The sequence below is a fragment of the Tupaia chinensis genome, unplaced genomic scaffold, assembly GCF_000334495.1.
Source record: "Tupaia chinensis unplaced genomic scaffold, TupChi_1.0 Scaffold000647_1, whole genome shotgun sequence".
NCBI lineage: Eukaryota > Metazoa > Chordata > Mammalia > Scandentia > Tupaiidae > Tupaia > Tupaia belangeri.
The window spans coordinates 2,200,695-2,207,126 of NW_006160168.1; the positions used below are offsets into that span (position 1 = coordinate 2,200,695).

Genomic DNA, 6,432 nt, shown 5'->3' on the forward strand with positions numbered 1-6,432 from the left:
CCCTTGACGGAGAGGCCTTTTGTTGGTTGCTCATATTTCTTGAGCCTTTGCGATTGTTCTTAGTCATCAGGTAATCTATATGTTTCTTGCTAACTTACTTAAGGTATCTCTGATTCTTAAAAGTTGTACAGGCTTAGAAAATTGATGATTTATCTTATGGTTGGCCTACCTGTTCCTCACAATTACCATTAACTGTTGCCACTAGCCCTGGATGGCCCAAAGTCCTCACTGTTTCTAAGGAGTGGTGAGCCTTCAACTGACCTAATAAGCAACACCCAAAGAGCAAAGAAAAGCAAAATGGAAAAAGGAAATCACGCGGCACGCTCGTATCACCAAAATTCAAACAGTCCAAAGGCTAGTGGAAAAAGATCAGACGATGAGTGACAGTACCAGGTTGGTCAGGTCTGCAGCCTCAGTCCGCCTGGTGTCCAGAACTGCTGGCCGGCTCGATCCGGATTGCGGGTGGTGTGGGGTGGGGGTTTGCCTTAAAGTCCCAGGCAACCAACCTGGGGCCCAAGGAGGAAGAACGGTGGGGATGTGTGGAGATTCGGAAGGGTCGGGCCTGCAGCCTCAGTCTGCCTCCCCTCTCGGAATCTTGGGCACGCACGCACACGCGCCCTGCATGAGTTTTAAGTCACTGGGTCCGGGATGCGAACTGCGGTCGACTATGTGGGAGTCCAGCGACATAGCCATTATGCTAACTGCTGGTCCCCATAGTTTTTTCATAATACTCATTTTCATGAACTTTTGGAAGACTCCTCATACTACAATTATATATACAATTTGTTTTCAACATAATTATAGGAAAGCATTCAGTACAATTATTTTCTGGTGCCTTTGTCTTCTGTTACCAAGTGTCACCTCATTGAAAAATCAGGCTGATATCTTTAATCTATAATAACATGATAATATGGTGGGCCTAAGAAAAAGAGTATGTGTGTAAATTACTTGACACTTGATGGCACATTTGTCTCATTTTCTTCCATATTACTCTGTTCATGCTAATCCCTAATACGGTCTTAGACTTTAGGTAACTAAGTTCTAATGTTATGTAGATGTTTGATTTCTTATGGACAAATTTTGGCAAGACATTCTACCTTTAAAATATGACTACCAGAAAGGATACAAGAATGTTTTAATCATTGAAGCAATTTGCCAAATATTGTAATTTTTGCATTTGATTGAATCAGGCCTTGAGAATGAGCAGACTTCCTTAAACGATTTGTTAAGTTACTTGATATTCTATTGCCATCTATACAAAAATTAAAATCCCTTCTCATCTCCCTCTGCATCTCCCCAGCCGACTTCCTTATTGTTTAATACAGAGCTTTTATAAACAATGAATGAGCTTCAATTATGTCTTAAGATATCACTATTTCATGGATGAACTTTCTATAATTGAAATTAATGTTTTAATTCATTATTTGGTAACATAGTCAACCTTAGGTTTTGCAGCCTTTTCATAATATGCTAACACTGTTGAGCTCTGTATCATGAGAACAACAACTTAAACATTGACTTCTTAGTACTTGAAGGACACTCGCATAGCAAGACATTTGGCCAAATGTGGGACCAAGATTTTAATCTCGCATTAGCAATATTTCCTTGCATTCTGTGATTCTGGTTTTACAACTGTATATATTGTTGCTAACAAAAGATATTTCTATAACAAATGCATGATACCATTTTTATCCACAAGCTCAACTACTCTGAATTTTAAAAATTTCCATGGAGCTTCCTATGTTCAAATTCTGAGGTTATAGTTAAGGCATATAATTTATCAGTAGTCAAACTATGAATCTGATTTTCATGTATTTCCATTTGGTCTTATTTTTCCATTATCATATTCCTCCTAATTACATGATAAGGTCATTAAAGTTAAGTCTTCTACACTTTTAACTTGTATATTTATATCCAGTTAGAAGCATTTCTATTCCTAGGTTTTCAAAGGAAGGGAATTCTTTGAGATCAAAATATACATTTAATTAGTACCTTAAGATTTCTTCAGAAAGGATAGAAACTTAGCTAAGGAGCCAATGTTTTCTGAAAATGACTTAAGATTTAAACTGCACCAGTATTTTATGATAAAAATATCAATTTTCTCTAAGATAATACACCAAAAAAGGAGTGGAGGAAATACTTTTATAGATATGTAAAAAAAATGTATTTGTCAAAATTCTTTGAGTTAAAAGTAGTAATTATTTTTAAGCTACCTTAGAGATAAAGCAGAGATTATAGGAAGGATATTGGATTATCTTATTTTTTGTTGTTGTTTATACTATTTATTGCTTTTGAGGGAGGAGGTTAAACATTTTTGTGTTTGTTTATTTATTTGTGCTCTGAAGAGCTTTCCCAAAGAGCAGGGATTTATTTTCATTACATGTCAACATGGACAATATTCTAACTTTATGACTATTTAAATTCAAGGTAATATATACAATATGTGTTTATCTAAAATTTAGTGTGTTCATTTGGGCATATGGATATTCCTTGTGTTCTTGCTCACACATGAAAGAAATTGGCACTTGGGCTTCATGGGCAAATTTTTAAAATTACAAATCAATCCAGCTTGTCTTTAAAATGGGTCTGAGCTGTTAAGAAATCATTCAATAATAATGGCCTCAAACATGTAAAAAGCCTCTGAAACTGCAACTAATGAAGGAACTGTTGATTCTAACAATAAGCAAGGAAATGAGGTTAGAATTTTAAGTGTGGATGTCAAGTTCACAGCAAAATAACAATATTCTCCTTCTCATTTTTGTAGCATGTATAAAGTAGAGAGAATAAGAATTATATGAATAACATAAAATAAGAAGTACATACAGAACTGGGAAGTATTTTTCATTGAAATTGCCACTTACTTCAGTTCCAATAGAAGGTAGTAAGGAAAATAACCACTTAAGGTGGAAGATTAATTACACTGCGGCTGTTCAAAACTTCTGGTGAGCAAAAGAATGAATACAATCAACTTCCCTGGTTTATACTTAATTATATATCTTAAAGCATGTTATTTTGTAAACTTTTGTGTCATGCTTTGAAAATTCAAAGCAGAAAATAAAATCATAAAGAAAGCCAGAAATTCTATGTACACATCTTGACAGATGCTTGCTTGTAGTTTTTGGTCTCCGAAACCTTTTCCCACACATTGCACAGATACCCTTGTGGTAGGCACAGCCCTGGCAGTAATGAGAACCGGCTGGTGCACAGAAATTTTACAAATTCTGCAAGTAGAGAACTTGTTCTTCCCATATAGGTCGAATCTTGCTTTTATCAAAATCAAAGCTTTATTTTCATTCAGCTTTCTTCCACCACTTTCTGTGGTATTCTTTGCACCATCTTTCCAAGGATCTGGAATGATAACACTTCCAAGTTTCTTTTCACGTTTTTTGCATACCATCCTTCTGCCAATGACTCCCCTAGCTACCAAACCTGCAGCAGCTAAAAAACATCAACACTACCGGGTTATCTTATTTTATCAAAGGACCGTTTAAAAATAAGAAGGAGGGTAGTTGCTCCTGAAACAAGAGAAATTAGGAACAAGAATCCTCCAGCATATTTTCTCTTAGCACTCGTTTTCCTGCTTTTTCCACCTTCCCTTTACTACAGTCTGGTTTTTTCATGTGTCAGGAATCATTGCTGTTGATATTGTCCAAGTTTAACATCTTTGGCTCTCTCTTACTGGGTTCCAGTTCATACACAACAGATTGGCGTAGACTGGATCTGATGTCATGCCTTGAATTATCGTTCAATCTATCAAGAGTTCTCAGAAAGTTGAAGCTCAATAAATTATAGTAGCAACAATGACTATGATAGCTACCATGTCGATTAGGTATTTTTATGGCCTAATTAACTGGGAACTTAATTCAACCTGATTTAAACACAGAAGGACAACTTGTTGGTTTTTACTTATGAAAGGTCTCATAATTCAGTGTGCCTCAAATCTATTTAAGCTAGCATTTTCATTACATTATCAAATATTCTGCTGTTTTGTTCACACTCTGTGCTACTCCAGCGTGGGCACCACCCTAAGCCTGACTTCTCTTGGAGGCATAGGTTAGTTGCCCTCACCCACATCTGGAAAGAGAGATGGCACACGTCTGCTGGTATGCTGGAGCTGGCTTGTACCATTTTGCAAGAGTCGATTTTGCCCACCTGTTGTCAATTCTGCATTTAATAACTTCATGTTGGAAGCTTCAAATTGGCTATGGTGGATGTCACAATTCAGAGTAAGACTCAGAAGGCAGTCATCTCAGGAGAGAAAGGAAAGTTTACTGAAACAAAGCTCCTGGGGGTCTGAAGCCAAATCCTAGTCTTCAGCCCGTCCTGCCAAGGAGATGTAACGTACTTATATGGGAGAGGTGGAGGGGCAGGGTCACGAGAATGGCAGGTATTTTGATTAGCTTACTTGCCATTGGGACCTTATGGGCCCATCTGTAGGCATAGGCTGAAATCCTTTTGTAGTTTTGTTTGCCAGTAATGGAGGGTTCTGGCCGAAGGTTTCTAACCAAAAGTCTTTTAGCCATCTCCTTATTTTCTGATGGGAAATTAACCAAAGGGCATTCAAGGGTGGATCTAACCAAGTTTCTTTTCGCATTTTTTGCACACCATCCTTCTGCCAATGACTCCCCCAGCTACCAAACCTGCAGCAGCCAGAAAACATCAACACTACCGGATTATCTTATTTTTTCAAAGGACAGTTTAAAAATAAGAAGGAGGGTAGCGACTCCTGGAACAAGAGAAACTAGGAACAAGCATCCTTGAGCATATTTTCTCTTAGCACTCGTTTTCCTGCTTTGGAAACTGGCAAATGCTACAAATCAAGGACATTTTTTTCCCTCCTGAGAGAGTTGGTTGTTACTTTTACCAGCACACTCTTGCTTCCTTTCCAAAGTCCAAACAAGGGCTTTCTTATTTGTCTTTATTGGATTATGTTAGGACACATACTCACCCTTGAACCAAGGTCTATGGCCAGGGACTTAAAAATATAAAGTAAACGTGTATCATAATTTCTCTCTCTCTTTTTTTTTTTTAGTTTAAAAGTATATTTATTTCTTCCATCAGAGAGAGACAGACAGATGCTCCCAAATACCTCAATGGGGTCTTCACATCACCATCTCCCTCCAGCCTCAGCTACCTTGGATCACAGGCATTCACTTGTGCCTGCTGAGCACAGGGAGGCCCTGGGTTACCAGCAAGGGCTTTCTTGTGGATCCAGTCGTACTGCCACTGTGCCACCACTTGGTTCTGTCTCTGATGTCAGCATGATATAAGAGCAAACTGGTGGTCTTATTTCAGGGTTTACTGTTGTATTGTATGGACTTGTGTAAAATATAATGCAGTCTGGCGAGTTTGTAAGTGGTAAAATGTTTGTGTTGGGGTCGTGCATATATGTTACATATACATTCAAGTTAGCATTTACATGAAATAAAAATGTTTTGTTGTTTGCCAGTGAATATTCCAGGACCAGCCAGTGGTGTGGCGATTAAAGTGGTCTGGACCCCACATGGTCAACTGTTCAGTTCAAATCCTGCACCCAGCGCTTGAAAAACACACTGGGCATGTGTGTGTGTGCCTAATATCCCAAATGGAGGGAGAAATGGAGGAGAAGGGATGGTAGTATGGCCATCCCCCATAAGGGTGTTTTTTCACTTTACCTTTCTTCTCTCTCTCTCCAGAGGGTGTACACAACCTCTGAAAAAAATTTTTTTAAAATATTTCACATCATTATCTTTTTAAAATTTGCTGGAGTGCATGTACACTCACCATAGAGAGACACAGAGAGAAAAAAGTGAGAAAGCAAGCCACCAGAGAGGAGGTGTGGGAAAGTGAGGAAGCAAGCCACCAGGTCTGGGATAAGAACCATGGTCAGGCATTGGGACTCCAGCATCTCAACTACCACTCTACCTACTGGCCTCAAATGTTGGAAGTTTCTTTTGAAACTTTCAGTAATTTTGCTCCTACTTATATGTCGCGCAACTGACGACTCCGGAGACGGTCTTCTCTTCAGCACTTTATATCCCCAGGCTATGTTACAGAAGTTCTTCCCCCTTTCCCTTTCCCCGGGGCCTTATAAGGGGCCCCTAGCCAATCAGATCATTGTCCACGTGCACAGAAGCCAGTCCTTGAAAGAGGATTGGTTGCATGCGGTGTTCCCGTGCTCTCCACGCTCCCCACTGCCCTACTTCCTTAAAGTTGTTTACTGCTTTGAGCGCTCAGCGGGCTTCCGTTGAGCGCCATTTTGAAATAGGCGCTGAGGGCGATGGGCGGGGGCGCTCCACAGTTCCCCCTTTTTTGTCTTTAAAGCAGGAGAGGGTAGAGGACACAGCCCCCAGATATTGTTAGGACCATGTAAGGCAATTTGCTCCATGTTCTGGGACATTGAGCCGACTACCCACCTGTCCGGCACCGATTTGTTGGGGATGGGAAATAGCG

The 6,432-nt window shown here is 39.5% G+C and overlaps 1 protein-coding gene and 1 pseudogene across 1 annotated transcript in view; one reads left to right on the top strand and one right to left on the bottom strand.

Annotated features, from left to right (window-relative positions):
- Positions 1 to 6,432, top strand: part of CUBN (cubilin) — a 327,155-nt gene that overhangs the window by 254,544 nt on the left and 66,179 nt on the right.
- Positions 3,082 to 3,397, bottom strand: LOC102489702 (cysteine-rich PDZ-binding protein pseudogene; annotated as a pseudogene).